Consider the following 17416-nt stretch of genomic DNA (forward strand, 5'->3'; position numbering starts at 1 on the left):
AAATACAATTACTTTCTTTACTCATATGAGTTCTAGAAAATCTCTATAGAAAACTTGAAAGACAAATTATACAGAAGAAAATAAGACTTGCCTATAACCCTGGCAGGTGGAATAAGCTAATGTTGATATCTTACATTTGCTTTTACTCTGTTTTGTGCACGTATATTCTTTCACACTCAATAAAAATTACTGAATGACTTTTATGTATAAGGGGGAAATTGGTGGAAGAAAGAGCAAATCTCTAGGAGATTTGTATAAAAATTAGGATCACCCTTCCTTCTGCCCAATGATAAATATTAGGGCAAGTCTATTTCCCCATATCTTGAAATATTCTTCAAAAACACGACTTTTCAGACCTGCATGTGAATGGGCCAAAAGTTCCAGATGGAGACTCATTTCTGTTGTTTTCTATTTTTTTTTACCATTAAAAATAATGCTATGTTAAAACTATGTCGGATAATATCTTACATAAAATTTTGCGAGCATTCGTAATTAAATTCTTAGACCAGATTCTTGACAGGATTGCCAAGTCCGAGGATATTTTGATCTTTCAGCATATTATACAACATTGCTAAATTACCTCTCACCTTTGATGCCGATTTGCACTCATACTGGCTTTGCCTAAGAGTGCTCCTTTTCCAATTTCCCGAACAAAACTGACATTCTAATTGCAAACATCCTTAGCTAATTTCTTGGACAAAATGTTACCTTTAATTATTGGTCAAGTTGAGTGACTTTATATACTTATTAGCTATTTTTGTGTGTGTATTACGTATGATTTGACTATTCTTATCTTTGCCATTTTTTGTGTGTTGAAGTATCTGTTCTTACTGGTTAATAAGTGTTTTTTATATAGCAAATAATCTGTCAGATATTCTGTAATATATCTTTTGCTTTTTGCTTTTAAGTGAATTACGGCTCTTCAAGAAAATATATACAGGAGCCCCTGGCTGGCTCAGTCAGTAGAGTGTGTGACTCTTGATCTGAGGGTCATGAATTGGGTGTAGAGCCCCTTGTTGGGTGTAGAGCGTACTAAAAACAAAATTTTGAATAAAAAAATATATATGGAAGTTTTAAATGTTTTCATAACTGACATTTATTAGTATTTTCCTTTATCGTTGTCTGCCTTTGATTTCATACCTGAATGTCCTTTTCCAATGGAAAGTTAAAAAAAATCCTTATTTTTTCTTCTAGTTGCTATGTTTATTTTTTATATTGAAAACTTCAATCTATCTGAAATTTATTTTGCCATATGGAAATGTAGGCATTCAACTTTACTTTTTCTCCAGTAGCTCTCCCACAGCAGCACATTTATTGAATAAATCTTTTTGTAAGTGATTTAGAACATTAAAAAAAAAAAAACCGCTAAGTTCCTACATGAACTAGAACACATTAGTTACTTTCTTTCCTGGGTACACTGAAATCGCTTGCATTTTGCTATTCTCGCCAATTCTTCCAGGAAGAGCCCCGCACAAATCTTACTATGAAAAATATAGTAAAATCCGTATCTCCAAATTCTAATGTTCTCCGTTCCTATACTTAAAAAAAAAATGTGAAGACTTTTTTTAGCTTTTTTTGTGTAGTGTCTGATACAGAGCAATGCTTAATCTGTGTCCGTTGAATACTTGAATGAACGGGGTCCATGAAACGCCCTACATGTGATGTTAAAATAGTCAGGGGTGTGCACTGGGCAGTCTTTGGACATCGCAGAGCCCAGCAGTGAGGTCGTCAGACCTGAGAACACGCTCTGTTTTCTACCAATCATTTAGCTCAGTCTTAAGTCATGTCGTCTTCAGTTAAACAATTTCCTTCATTCTCTGATTCCCACCTTCACAAAGTTCCAGAACTTTGACTCTTGAAAAAATTTCTAGCAAGAATGCCTCCACTGCGTGGCTTCACTCCAGACGTCATCTTATGCGACTCATTTTTCTCTCAAGTCCGCTCCACCCTCTTTCCTCCCTGCTGTTCTTTTTCTCTATATGCCAGGAGACCAGATCCCTTGGAAACATTCTTTGTCATTAAAAATTAAGTCCTTTGACGCATTTTTAATATACTAAGTTTTAAACTTTTGTCTTGTTATTATATTGGAAATGAATAATTTTCTGGGCCCCAGACAGATTTTTCAACTTTTGAGAAATTGGCTTCAGCTGCTGCCGTGTGTGAAATAATTAATATATGCAGTACTTATGCATGGCTCTTGAAAGTACCAGAAAAGGTACTTTCCTTCCAACCTTTCCTATACTAAAGTGTATCTGTTTCTCCCCCTGAGACCACTTTCTCATCGGCAAAGGCTATTACCTGACTCTTATTTTTATTTATGTATGTTTTATTTTTTCAATGTTTATTTAGTTTTGAGAGAGACAGAGACAGAGCATGAGTGGGGGAGGGGTGGAGAGAGCAGAAGACCCAGAATCCCAAGCAGGTTCCAGGGTCCAGACTGTCGGCACAGAGCCTGATGTGGGGCTCGAACCCACAAACCGTGAGATCATGACCTGAGTCGAAGTCAGACACTTAACTGACTGAGCCACCCAGGCACCCCTATTTATTACCTGACTTTTAAACTCCAGTATCTAGCCCAGGGCTTGGTAACAGACTCAAACTTAAATAAGTATTTGATGACTGAATAACTGTAAGCACGAAGAAATAACACGAATAATATAATTAGAAAAGGTAGTATGAGTCCCATTTTTTCAACCTTAATTACTATTTGTCAACAAAGTCCACTGATTCTGCTGGCCCACTTCTCTATAGTTACATTCCAGACTATTAATATATATAGCTACATATACTTTAATTCCATTCTCTTCCAGATTGATTCTAAATATTTGATGCCTCAGAAGTTACTTTTCCATTACTTCCAATGCCATCACCATTTTCCAAATTGCATATGCAATTCCTTTCCATAAATATGTGTGTGTGTGTGTGTGTGTGTGTGTGTGTGTGTGTACTAGCATAGACTGGAGCCATGGTAGGTGCTTAAGTAAGAGCTGCTGAATTTGAAGTTATTCTTTTGTCTTCCCCAATCTTACTAATGATCATATGTCTTCTGCACCTGATGCTATGTATTTGGAACAATTACATTTGAATAGCTACATTACCTTCATTTCTTTGTTTTTTTTTTTTTATTGTTTATTTATTTTGAGAGACAGAGAAAGAGAAAGAGCATGAGCAGAGGAGGGTCAGAGAAGAGGGAAAGAGAGTCCCAAGCAGGCTCCGCCCTGTCAGCACAGAGCCAGGCGCAGGGCTCAACCATGAGATAATGACCAGAGTCAGCGGCTGAAAGGACTGAGGCACCCTAGCGCCCCTACCTTCATTTCTTACAATAAAGCTTACATTGTTTCTCTTCTAGTACTGCAGACTTCTCTCCAGTTTTTTTTTTTTTTTAGAGAATTTTTACATAATATTAACATTAAGATAGAGCATACCTTTAAATGATTATTTTACCCTATCTTGTGATTCCAAAGAGCTCTCAAGATGTTTTTGGCTTCTTAAAATAACCTGCCGAGCAGTGTGCTGCTTCCTGTATTCTTCCTTCTGGGGCTCAGATGCTATTAGACTTGCTTCTCGTTTTCTTTGGTCATTTCATGTATTGGTATCTTCCTTCCTTCCTCTCCCCTCCTCTTTCTTTTCTTTCTCTTCCCTTCCTTTTTTGGGACACTTTAGATAAAGCTCTCCCTTCTAAGGAAGTGTTTTGTATCTTGTTCTCAGTAACGTGTAGGTAACTTCTAGCTGCTGGGTTGTTGTTGTTGTTGTTTACTGGTATCCAAATGATCATTGTTCCACTTTCTCCCATGTTCTTTCATGAAATCTGTTTTATTAACCTTTCCTCACTATGTTATGCCATCTCCATTCTCTTCTTCCTGTTTTCTTCTCTTACACCCAGGGAACTTGGGCTTATGTTACTCGTTTTGGTTTTTCCTCAGCATTTTTGTTCTGGGCCCTTAGAGCTGGCCCAGCAGACCTGCCTGGGCTTAGCAGCAAACCTGTGTCTTTTTTATTACAAAGAGCAGACACATCCCCACAGCAAAAACATGTTGGTAGAGGAATTTTTTGTGTGTGGTTTTCTGTATCAACTTTAATCTTTTGCTGACTCTTCAAACCAAATCGAGCAAACCCACAAAACAACAACAGAAAACTGACAATCTTTTTTAATGGCAATATTCTCGCTCCCCTCAGTTCTATTTTGATTCTGTATTTCCTTGCTGGAGTCAAAGGTTAATTGTTGTTTTTACTGAAATGGTTAATGTAACAAAAATATCTCTCTATTGTGGTCACAGTGTTCCTCATACCCATAGTTCTATTCTTGAGGAGAATGAATTGCATTCTGAATTATCAGGACTGTCTTCCCAAAGTACTTACCCTTTTTTCTTAATGCTGTATCCAAAGTAAATGCTTGTATTTTTTCCTGGTAATATGAATCACCCATCAAACTCGTTGTTTCCCGGAATTTGAATTGAAAAGGTTCTTGCATAAAGAAAAAGCTCAAGAAGTTTTTGTTCGATGAGTGGGTAAACCTTAATTTATGTCATTCCAGTTGTGATAATAATTAATATCTTCCTCTCTACCTGTGTTACATCATCTTTACCACAACAGCTAACATTTACCTGCTTTGTGCCAAGGACACAAATCACTTTAGAGGCATTATCAAACCATCGTAGCTGTGCGTAACTTTGTTTTTCTTTAGAATAACTCAATTTAGATTTCAGGACCCGCTTCTACCAGGATTGTAGATGTTTTCTCTCAGATACTTCAGGGTTCCCCTTTTTCCTGAGGTCATTTCTAAAAATCAAGGTTGTAATGGACACTGTTCTTAAGCAATATAACTCCCCCAACCTTCTTGTTAATAAAATACGGATATACTGGGCAGCAGACTGTTCATCTTGGTATCCCTTTCTCTGTCTCCTTTGAAAATGGGGTAACTAATTCTGGCCAGTGAACATAAGATGGGGCTTCCACACGGGCTGATGCTGCCTCTTCCTCTCTCCTCCTTCCTGCTTTGATCTCAGATGTGATGCTCGGAGCTAGGACCACAATCTTGTGACCATGCAAAAAAGGCCCCAAGTTGCAAATACATTATCAAACTGTAGAACCAATTTGAGTATTCATTGTTTTTGGACTTCCTGTTCTGTGAGAAAAATACATGCCTCTTTTCAAAGTCCCCGAGGTTGCTTTTTACACTACTTGCAGCTGAATGTATCTGTAAGTATTACAGGAAAGTTATAGTGCTGTGGATGAGAGGGTTCTATCAATTTGGTCTCTAGCATCGCCTCTAGACCTCCATCGTCATTGCACACAGGTCATCACTGAGATCCCTTGTACCTGGCTAATGGTTATTTTAAACCCTGCCACTTTCCGTTCTAGTTCTTTACCATGATGATATTGGTGGTGGTGGCAAGGGTATCCTCTCTTTTGGTACCACTCTGGGGTCTGAAGATGTTGGCAAAACTGGCTATAGCTCTGTGGTGGACTATTGTAATGTTGGCCCCCACTTAGCCACCCCTGTAGGCATTCTTACGTTGCGTAGACCTTTTTACATGGACTCTAGGCTTGGTCTCCTGACTTGCATCAGCCAATGGCACATCAGGAAGCAGAGTGCCCGCCAACATGGGGCTCCAGTTGAACCATGTAGAGCAGAAGAATTGCCTAACTGAGCCCAAGCAACCCACAGAATTATGGGAGATAGTAAAATGCTTGTAAATTTAAGCACTAAGGTTTGGGATAGTTTGTTACACAGTAATTGATATCAGGAAGATTCCCTTCTTCCTAGATACGCCATGATTTAAAGACTTGCAATATTATAATGACTAGCACAGCTATAAAATTGGGAAAAGAGATAAGTATTTGCTTTTGCATTTTGCTGCAAGTCCTAGATATAATTTTTGTGTGTATGGAACACAAGAAGCCTGATACGTTATAAGCCAATTCCAAACACTACATTTTCTATTTAATTCTATTTAGCATTTATATAGTGCTCATTACTGCAGAATATAGGTGCTTTACAATATTATTATTTAGCATTCATATAACACTTTGTGCTTTTAGCGTATGTTATAAATTATTTTAATTTTTATATTTGCAAAGTACTTTACAGTCATTTAAATTTTAAAATTATTTCATGACCCTCTTTGTGGAAGAGAAAATATATAACTGATATCGGGCACAATTTATATCTTCCCTGACAATGTGCCTATGTTGTCTGTATAGAAAGCCGGGTGGACAGCGATGAGTAGAAGTGTAGCATCGATACAATTGCAGCAAAGGCCACGCCAGAAAAATCTGCATCGAAAAAGCGAGTCCCAGCCAATCGTTCCCTTCCAGCAGTATTTCATACAAGTATCCCAGAAGCCATAAGTAGATTCGTACAGCAACTCAAGCTGGAGGCATTGCACCATGGTAGACCAGAGCAAAACTCTGACAAAGAAGGTCTTCAACCTTCCTGATTATTAGCTTTCCTCCATAAAATGGATCTCCATTTTATAGGGTGATCGTGATGACTGAGCCAACATGAGTAAAAGTACTTTATGTAGGCCTGATATGCTGGAAATGCATCAAAAGTTAGAGCTATTCCACTAAGATTGTATTCTTAACACTATTACTAAGATCTTCTAACTTAGACCTTGTTACTAAGATCTAACTGCTTATTAGGAGTATGTGCTAAGTGAGAAGGAATTTCTTTAGCATCACAAAGTTGTCTTGCTTTGAAGTATGAAGGGATGCATTAACCCTTTCAGGTTCTGAAGGTGCCATCCAGTAACTCACCACTTTTCTTATACTCTCCGCAAATGATCACAAGGAGTGAATCCATCGCAGGATTTATTAATCCTATGATCTTCCTTGTCGGCCGGAATGTCTGCCTCACTCCTGCTAAAGTGCACCGTTCTTTATCTTTATGAAAGGACACGTGCTGTAGGATTTCTCCACCCGGGGAAGCAGAGGGCATCTGGTACTTCTGGTGACCCAGGACTACCATGCTATTCCCTGGGATGCATGGCAGGGTCACCTACACAATACTTCCCTCTTCCTAACAATGCCAGCAGTGGCCTTGGCCATCAAGATTTCCCACCGCCCCGAGAGAGCATTTGGCTGGTGCCTTCCAGGTTCAAGGAGGAAAATGGAGCCACTGTCACGTTGTCTCCCACAAAAAGGAAGTGGAGAAATGTCTGTCAAATGGCTGGTTACACCTTGTTAGTGGCACAGTTATAACTTGTACTCAATCTGACATTCTAGAAAGCATTGTTCTTTCTAGAGCCGCACAGTTTTCTTATATGTTCTTATATTTTGGAATTCTACCATTATTTATATACCTGCATTGCAAGATAATCAGGCTGGTTCCTCAACTGCTCACTCAATTGCTTTGACCATAGCATTTGGAGGCTTGGTTTCCTGAGAGAAATTCATATTTTCAGCTTTTCAGGTATAGCAAGGCAGAAACCTGGGCTTTCAAAGTGGTTTGTGCTTTTGAATGCTTTCACACGTAATCATTAAAACTGAAAGTTAAACAGGATGTAATGTAGAAACTATCATGTTATCTCTTTTTTGAGATTCTTAAACAAAGGTGGACCATTTTCTAAAATTCATATATATTTTCATTTGTTTTAAGTTTATTTATTTATTTTGAGAGAGACAGCATGAGAAGGGAGGGGCAGAGAGAGAGAGGGAGAGAGAGAATCCCAAGCAGGCTCCATACCATCAACACAGAGCCCGAGGTGGGGCTCGAACCCACGAACCGTGAGGTCATGACCTGAGTCGAAACCAAGAGTCAGACACTTAACCGACTGAGCCACCCAGGTGCCCCCATATGTACTTTCAAAATGAAATGTAAAATGTTGGGTCCGTTCATGTGTTTCAGAAGAACTGGCTGACCTTTGAAGGAGCATTTTCATTACTCATGTAGTTCTGTCTCTTTTTTGAAATTTGTTGGCCCTGAAAAGCTGTGAAAACACTTATTTGAATATTTGTTGATGCGGGACGCCTGGGTGGCTCAGTCGGTTGGGCATCCAACTTCAGCTGAGGTCATGATCTCGTAGTTCGTGAGTTCAAGCCCCACGTTGGGCTCTGTGCTGACAGCTCAGAGCCTGGAGCCTGCTTTGGATTCTGTGTCTCCCTCTCTCTCTCTGCCCCTCCCCTGCTTACTCGTGCTCTCTCTCTCTCTCTTGATCTTGCTCAAAAATAAATAAACATTGAATATTTGTTGATTCTTAGGCAGATAACAGATGAAACTGCCCACTATTCTGAGGTATACTCAGATCACTAGACTTACTCATTCTCAGGCATTTTCAAATATTTTGACTTAAGGATTTGGCCCTAATATCCTTCTCATCTTAGTTCTCCCCTGAAAATGAGAGCTTTGGAGAAAACCATGAAGGGCGAAAGCTGAACTAAAAGGTGAATGCTGAGCTGTGCTGTAGGCATAAATGTGGAGTGTCAGCGGAAGACAAGAGTCAAGCTCACTGCTCACGTGATGAAGTTTCTGAAGGCTGATTCCTGACCAAGTAGTGCAGGAGAACGTGGGTCACTGGGGGGATGTTCTTGTAAGAAGCCCTATAAATCACAGTAACTGAAACACAACAGCGAGAGGAAGCGTTGGAATTCGTGAACCACTAGTAAGAAGTATTTAAGAGGAAAGAAAAGACAATAGGAAAAACGGCTGAAGTGAAAAGGAAATTGATACTTGAATATGATGCATGCAAGAATTAAAAATAGAAGCCCACAAAAGAGACTTTAAAGAAATGTGAAAAAGCCCTAGAGATGAAATGTTATAAAAATATTGCTAGTCAGTTTTAATCAACCATGGCAAAGCCACATGTTTTATAACTGAAGGAACTGACAAAAGCAAAATGACCAAGTCAGCATTGGAGAAAGGGAATTGGGGAAAAGAGCACTTACTAACTGCAAAAAAAAAAAAAAAAAAAAAAAATGGAGGGGAGCTGGTATTTAAGGCAGCTGCGACAAATGTGAGGAAATGGCATGAAAATGTTGAGAAAGTAGAATAAATGCTAAATCAAAAACAATTATTAATTGAAAATTAATAATTTCCATTATTATTTCCATTATTATTAATGGAAAACAATAAATCTCCCCTTGGAGTCACGCTGGCATTAAATAAGAATGAATCATAATGAGGGGTGCCTGGGTGGCTCAGTCAGTTAAGCGTCCGACTCAGGTCATTATCTTGCGGTTCTTGAGTTCAAGCCCAGCATTGGGCTCTGTGCTGACAGCTCAGAGCCTGGAGCCTGCTTTGGATTCTGTGTGTGTGTGTCTCTCTCTGTCCCTCCCCCACTCGCACTGTCTCTCTCTCTCTTTCAGAAATAAATATAAAAAATAAAAATAAATAAATGTTAAGAGCTAGTTATAATGAAACATTACAGCCAAATGCAACAAGGCGGAGAGAAAGAACCCCACTGACATAGATGATGTAAAGAATAGTATCTGTGGCAGGTATAGGAACACAGATAAGATTCTTAATACCATTCTTATCAGATCAATCTTTTGCTAAAAACCTTTAGTGCTCCCCACTGCTTGCCGAATGACCCTACCTTCAGGGTGTCTATACTAAAGCATCCAGTCCTGCCTCCTCCAGGAGCTGCCATTTCCACTAGCAAGAACGCTCCAAACCTGTAGAACCCTGCTCAGGGCTCTTGCCTTCTGTCTCTTCCTCCAGATCTGCCCCTCCACCTTGAATGAATGTTCTCCCCCTCATTTCAGCCGTTCTCTGGCATATATCAAATACATCTCAGATCACCTTCTCCCCTATTAATTTGCCTCCACTGCTTCCGCTCTGGTTCAGACCCGTATTCTTGCCGTAGCCTCCCCTCTGTCTCCCCAACGCATCTTGCCCCTCTGCAGGTGCGGCTCTGCCCAACTGGAGTGAAGTCTTTCCAACAGCAGACCAGAGCCGCTGTAGGTCTCTCTGATGAGTGTCACCTGCTCAGATATGCTTTCCAAGATGACCCTAGCCGACATTCAATGTACAACGATCAGAACAATCATGTGTTTGTGGTTTATGGGTTGACTATCTGTCTTCTACACTGCTATGGAACGTGAGTGCTATCTGAGCACCTCCATTTCTTTAGGATGTTAAGATGGACATCAGGAGTGTAGGATTTGAAGGGAGCTTCCTTGGCTGCTCCTCAAGCCCACACTTGGGCCTCATGTCCACCCAATAATTTGGTGGAAGTCTCTCAAAAAGGGCCCGCAGATGGATGACCCAGATACAAGATCCGCCCTCAGCAAAGAAGCCCTCCATTAGGCTTGGTGCACTCCATTTGCTTAGGTGTGGAGGGAACTAACACCTCCTGGAAACATTCTCGGGGATAAAATAAGGGCTTTCCGGCTGAGCTTTATTTTACTTTTTATTTTTTGAAGTTTATTTATTTATTTATTTTGCAAGAGAGAGGGAGAGAGGATCCCAAGCAGGCTCCGTGCTCAGCGGTGAGCCTGATGCGGGGCTCAGTCTCACAACCACGAGATCACAACATGAGCCGAAATCAAGAATCGGATGTTTAATCGACTGAGCCACCCAGGTGTGCCTACGGGACCTCTTTTCTTGAGCTTCCATGGAACAATTTTTCTTTCTTAAACATTATATTGCTTTAGAAAATTCTATGAAAAAAACAGAAACTCAAATAGGTCTGATAAAAATCACGGTTTTAAAAAATTAAATGTTAACAGAAAAGTCCATTCTCTCTAACTCTTCCCAAAGATTTTTTAGAAGTCATTCCTACATTAACCTAAGAACTGTAGCCTCCACTCTTCCTTCACTCCCTACCTATGGGGCATGTACAGGATGTTGGCTTCAGAACACATTTGACAGATGGTTCCCTTAGCCAGGCTAAGATGCTGTTTTGCCACAATAACAGGGGCACCATGGCAACCATTCTAGAAGGTTTGTTAAGAGGAGGTGAGCTTAGAAGCACATTCATCTGACACACAATTCCTGAACTTCATTGGTGCCCATGACTGTTGCCATTGTTGACTTGCAGCCTTGACCCAGTGTGGCTGTATTTCACTGTTTGTGAGCTCATATCTTTCCTTTTCTTGTCAGATTTTTGCATTGTCAGCAAAGGAGGGGGTGGGGAAGAAAGACAAGAGGACATCAAGAAGTGGTCCTTGTGTAACATGGGCTCTTTGTAAGCATAATCATTATGCAGACCTTCCAGCATGGTGGCAGGAGGGGGGGTGGTGTCCAATCTTATAAATGAAATAGATGAACATAGTTGAAGAAACTTAGCAAGGAGGTACCATAGCCTTGTGGTTAGGCAGAGAAGATTTAGAATCAGAAAAATTTGCATTTGAATCCTGGTTCTTTCTCTAAAGAGCATCTTTTCCTTCATTTCCTAGAGGGAGTGAGGGTGGGGAAGCAGCTTCCTCCTTCTAGTCAGGGCCCTTATTCCTCCCCAACCCCCAACTCCAAACAAAAAGTCTGAATTATATTTGGTAGGTGTCTCTTTGTATTAAAAAAAAAATTAGGGGCGCCTGGGTGGCTCAGTCGGTTGAGCGTCCGACTTCAGCTCAGGTCACGATCTCGCGGTCTGTGAGTTCGAGCCCCGTGTCAGGCTCTGGGCTGATGGCTCAGAGCCTGGAGCCTGCTTCCGATTCTGTGTCTCCCTCTCTCTCTGCTCCTTCCCCGTTCATTCTCTGTCTCTCTCTGTCTCAAAAATAAATAAACGTTAAAAAAAATTAAAAAAAAAATTAGCAGGGGTATGACACGATCAAAATAAGATTTGATGGCGATTAATTTGATCCAGCTGACAGAATGGAGAGAAGAGACAAGCAGAGAGAGGACTCAGGCCACTGCGATGGTTTATACAAGTGCCCCCATGAATGTGAACGTGAATGTTGGGAATGGTCCAAGGGAATAGAAAGGAGGGAATGGAAAGAAAAATCAAAGGGGTTTGAGCACTGCTTTAAAGCTAGGGGTAAATGGGGAGTAAACCAGCAATAGAGACCTAAATTTAAGGAGGTAAGATGTGAAGAATTAGTTTGGCAGTGGGAAAGGACAGACGATGATGAGTTTGATTTCAAACAAGCTGGGCTTCAGATGCAATATTCAGATGAAGAGAGAAAGAAGGGTGGTGGGTCAGGAAACAGAACTTGAATTTGTGAGTGGAAGAACTGAGATGTTAGACCAGAACTGGACAGAGGAGCAAGGATGCTTCCAAGATGGTCTGGCAAAGGGTTTTTTGGGGGGATCTATAGGACAACAGGAAATACAGATCATTTAAGGGGATTAAAACAATAGGCAAATAATTTAGGTATGACACCAAGTTTGGCCAAAAGCATTATTCTATTCTTGTTTTTGTTTGAGTCCAGACATGATTGTGGAGTGACAGTCTTGTCTTTGTCTTGATCTATCATGATCACTAGGTGGCTTTGAATGACAAGTCTCCTGTGAAATTGTTTACGTTCAATGGGAGAACACCCCAGCCTCGTTGTGAGTGCCAGAGCAGCTCGTAGCAACGCTGGGGCCTAACGGATAGTTCCAGGCTTGCTCTCATTGGCAGGGGCTGCTTTTCCTCTCTTAATACGAGCTCTCCCCAGATGCTCCTAGTTCACTGTTACTCAGTAATTCACGATATGTGTTTGTTTATTTATTCAACTAACATTTGTGAGGACCTCCTATGTGCTAGGAATATAATGGTGGTCAAAGCAGACACGGACTCTTTTTGGAAATTAGAGCCACAGTAGGTAGAAGAGAGATGGGAACACATTAATTAAAGGAAAAACCATATTTAATTGCAAGCTGTGATAGCTATTGTGAAGGAAAAGTGCAGAGTTTTCAGAAGGTATAACCACAGAGCTAACCAAGCCTATAGAGTCAGAAATTTATGTTTGAGCAGAAATCTAAAGCATAAGTGGGAATTAGTTGGGTGAGGAACTAGTTGGGGATGGATGGTAGGAAGGGTCCTCTGGGTAGACTTAATATCATCTGCAAAGGCCCTGAGGTAGAGAGATTTTGGAGAAACCACAAGAAGGTCCACCTTAAAGCTACTTCCAAGTCTTCTCTTGGACCAAACAGTATTTATTACAATACTCAGCATTCTAAATAATGAGTTTGAAAACCCAGTGGGCTGTTTGGAAGCCAGTTGGCTTTAGGTGAAGAAAGCTGCCACCACTGTTTGAATTAATGCTATAATGGTGTATAAGAAACAGCAGTCTTATTATCTGGGAATTCATCAAAATCTGTGTTCCCTATTTGAACCTTAGAACCTTGGTGTTTTTACACAGAACACTTGGCGTATTCCATCTTCTTGCCCCTCATTTCTTAATTACTGTCTTGTATTCTGTGTCTCTCATTAAATCCCTAGCCCCTCTGAGGATGAGATTCTGTCCTGTTCATTTCACAAGTCTCCTAGCCCCTTGGCACTTAGTGAATTTCATCGGTGTAACGAACATTTCTTGAGCGATGTGCCCAACAGCGCTCCACATTTGGATACAAAACCTTAAGTGATGGATCTCCAGCCTCAGGGAGTTTAGAGTTGTTGAAAGAATCTGAGCCACCATCCTGAAAAATAAAACACTTTCGGGCCCTTTATCAAATTACTCAACCTAAATTCCTACCATTGCTTCTTCCGCGATAAAATAGTCTTATACTTCAGAGTCTAAGAAAGCACTTTTAATACCATTTTCATATTTTAAAATAAAGTTTGAAGATTACAAGATGGTATTAGTGTTGTTAAAATCAAATGACTTAATTGTGATCCCATTTATAATTGATGCCTTCACCTTGGGGTATTTGAAAATGAGGTGCAATTCCTTTTATCTTTCCAATGGTGGGCCCTTGTAATGCTTGTATGAGCACAAGACTAGGAATTAGGAGCTCTTCATTCTGCCCCTGACTCACCAGGTTACCCAACTTAACCCCACCGTTTCCTCATCTGCAAAATGGGGATAATAATCCTTACCTCTCTCACTGGGGTGTCATGAGTATTAATTAGTGTTTGTCAAGTGCTTTGAGATTTTCAGATGAAAGGCCCTGTAGGAGCCCAGTCTAGAGTATTATTATACAAAGCCTCCCCATCTCCCACTTTCACTGAGCAGTGATTACCAATTATAGCCAACTCTAAATGGCAGTGACGCTGCATTCAGACACGACAAGGCAAGTTTTATTGGTCCATTAGGACATGCCTATTTGAGTGAATTAGTTTTGTGAAAATGGTTACCATGCCAAGGACTTTTATTCTGAGCAGTTGTTGGTCTTAATAGTTAATAGTTAAGTATTAAGCCATTTGGAAAGGCTGGTTGCACATTTCAATTGGGTTGACAGACCTTCATGACCATGCCATGTACATCTGAAGCTCAGGCATGTGGTGTGGTAGAGCTCACTTATCATAAAATGAAGTTATATTTATATGGAAGGCTGACTTCAGTTTCTAAGAAACCAGCTGAAGAGTGAAGACAATGTTACCTACTTAATTAGGAAAGGAAGAAATGTCTCCCACATATAATTTTCGGGATTGCAATTTCAAAGGATTCATAACTTGTGAAAAAAATTAGTTCTTTCATTAGAACCATATTTAATACATGGCAGCAAGTTAAATCAATTCTTGATATCTTTTTTTTTTTTTAACTACTTTGTGGATCTATATTGATGACCCAATATTTGAGAATTAGCAGGCTGGTGTTCAACTTCAGAAAGGGGCACAAATCTTATAGGTAATTACTGGATTGAAATAATGGATATTCTTTGAACAATTAAGGCACCATTAATTTATCTTGTTCCAGGTTTATTTGTTTTTTGATCTCCCATAAGACTTAGCATTTTTCCTGGTTCAAAAGTAACTGTTAATTTCTTCTTCACGAAGCAGGGTATTAGCTAGATAAATCTGTTTCAAAAGCTACCTGAGTTGTTAACACGATGATCTTATCTAAAAGTTAGATGACACATTCATATTTACATGAGTACAAGTTTCTTTTTAAAAACACAAAACAAAAAAATTCTCTAAGAGCCAATGTTCCTCAATCATTGCAGAACTGTGTGTTTTCAATTTGTCGGAAAGGTAAGACAGGAAAAGATGAAGTGACAAAATGTTACCAAGTTTTCTTCCACATAGGAAGTAATAACGTATTTTCCTATCTTGTAGATCACAAGGTAACATCTCATCATGAATTCATATCATGTTTATAAACACTATATGACCTCGTTTAGATTCATTCCTAATTTGTGATAATTTGAGTGTGAAGAGATGTAAAAACACCATTGTTCTGCCCATGAAAACAGAGTTCCTTAAACAAATTCATTGTGTAAACAAAGGAAACACTTTCTTTACTTAAGAGTGAGGCCTAACGTTGTCTAGGGCCTGAGAAACCAGTTAGTGGCATTGTTGGCTACAAAGAACATGCCAATTATGAATGATTCTTATCTACCTATTAACAGACTTAGCAGTCACTCCTTAACACTTACAGCCCATTATCCTGACCATAATTTTGCTGTTTGCTTACTAAAACACACACACACACACACACACACATTATCTTTTTAAAAATCACAAATTTAAGGGACATAATGAGTTTTCTTCTATGTATGCTTTACTAGTTAAAAAAAAATCGTTCCACTAACACTGAAAATCATGTATTCACTCATTCAACAAACACCACAGCACAGAGAATGCCCTTGTTCCTGAACTGGAAGAGGGAGGGGAGAAAGAAGACTACGAAAAATTGGTGTGTAGTGTGACATAGGAGGAGAATCTTATTTATTCTGGTGAATTCTGGGGAAGGCAGACAGTAGAAAGGTGGCACCAAACTGCATTGTTCTGGAAAAAAGAGTGTGAAGTTGTAGGCAGGGGCAGGAAGCATCCAGGAAGGAGGAGAGTGCAAACAAATGCGGGAGTGGCTGAAATGCCAAGTGGGCTTGGATCAAACATGGCCTCCTTTCACGCTTACGAGGTTGTATCCCCAAGATGACTGGACGTGGTGGGAGGGCTTTAGCAGGCTGGTATGTTCAGATGTAAATTTAGAAAAGTCTCTCAGATTGCCCTCAGGCCTTCCAGACCTGGCTCATCATCAGAAGGACTGAAAAAACACAAAACAAAAAAGCAAACACCATTTATTTTACTTATTTTTGAAAAGTTAAACATTAAACATTAAACTCAAAAGCATTTGAAAAGATCAACTCTCCCCGTTTTCCTTCACACCCTCACTAACATAAAAAGGGTGCTTCCACTTATTTCTATGTTTCCTTTCCAGTCTTTTATCAAATGCAAGCAAATACGAATATAAATTCTTTTCTTCCCTTTCTTAGCCCAAGGGCAGAAGACTATAGTCACTGGGGCACCTGGGTAGCTCAGTCAGTTAAGCGTCTGACTCTTAATACCGGCTCAGGTTGTGATCTTGCAGTGGTGAGATCAAGCCCCGTATTGGGCTCTGCACTGAGAGTGGAGCCTGCTTGGGATTCTCTCTCCCTCTCTCTCTCTGCCCTCCTCTGCACATGCTCTCTTTCTCTCTCTCTCAAAATAAATAAATAAACTTTTTTTCAAATTATAGTCACTATTCTGAACCTTGCTTTTTGTTGTGTTGGGGGGTTTTGTTTTTAGAGGTGTGTGTGTGTGTGTGTGTGTGTGTGTGTGTTTGATATTTCATTTAGGAGGGGTAAGCTTGGAAACGTATATTTTTATAAGCTCCTTATTGATGCTGATAATCAGTTAGAAACCACTGACCTACAGGATGGTTAGGAAGAATGTAAGTTTGGAAGCAGTGGGAATGGAAAGGAAGTATGGTATACTTTCAGAGGTATTTAGGATCCTTAGTGTGGGAAATTCATATTTCATCAGGCTCCCATTTCAAAAATATTCATCCCAGGCCTATTCTGTCCTGGTAAGTCAGGTTTCACCGTCACTACCTCAAAATAGGTCAAGGGGCAGGTATTGCAAAGGGAAGGAGGATGACATTCTTCTTCCCAAGGGGCAGGGGAATGTTGATTAGGTAGAGAAAGTGCAGGTAGGAAGGGGCCTTGCCCCCATTTCCCCTGGTGGGGGGCAGAGGAGGGCCTGGGTTTGCTCCCCAGGGTATCTCTCAGTTAACTATGTGTGGGGGCAGAGAAGGCACCCCAAATTCTTCAGGCATCCCTCCCTGTGGAGGGATGCACATGGCTGTTAACTACCTGTAAGCCTGCTAGACACCTACTGCACTGGGGTGATAGGTCCCTGACCTTGAGGTCTCCCAGGTGGACAACCCACAACAGAGACCAATGGTGGCCACAGCCATATCTTGGGGCTGCCACAGCACGCAGAGGGCTGAGATGGGCTCCTTAACAAGAAAGGAGGGCTGGGCTCAGCTGGAGCCATTTGAGCCCTCAATGCCAACAATGGACACAAGGTCAGGAAAGGACTAGCACTGACAGACCCAAGCCCCCACTTTTCCTGTCACCTTGATGTACACACTGAGCTGCCATCTTGGATGGGAGCAGAGGGAAGCA

The 17416-nt window shown here is 40.4% G+C and overlaps 1 long non-coding RNA gene across 1 annotated transcript; it reads left to right on the plus strand.

Annotated features, from left to right (window-relative positions):
• Nucleotides 1–10928: 10928 nt before the first annotated feature.
• Nucleotides 10929–13547, plus strand: LOC125165719 (uncharacterized). Its single transcript, XR_007152205.1, has 2 exons — nt 10929–11014; nt 13308–13547. It is a non-coding gene; the product is annotated as an uncharacterized LOC125165719 (long non-coding RNA).
• Nucleotides 13548–17416: the final 3869 nt, after the last annotated feature.

This window comes from Prionailurus viverrinus, chromosome A1 (genome assembly GCF_022837055.1).
Source record: "Prionailurus viverrinus isolate Anna chromosome A1, UM_Priviv_1.0, whole genome shotgun sequence".
NCBI classification, from domain to species: domain Eukaryota; kingdom Metazoa; phylum Chordata; class Mammalia; order Carnivora; family Felidae; genus Prionailurus; species Prionailurus viverrinus.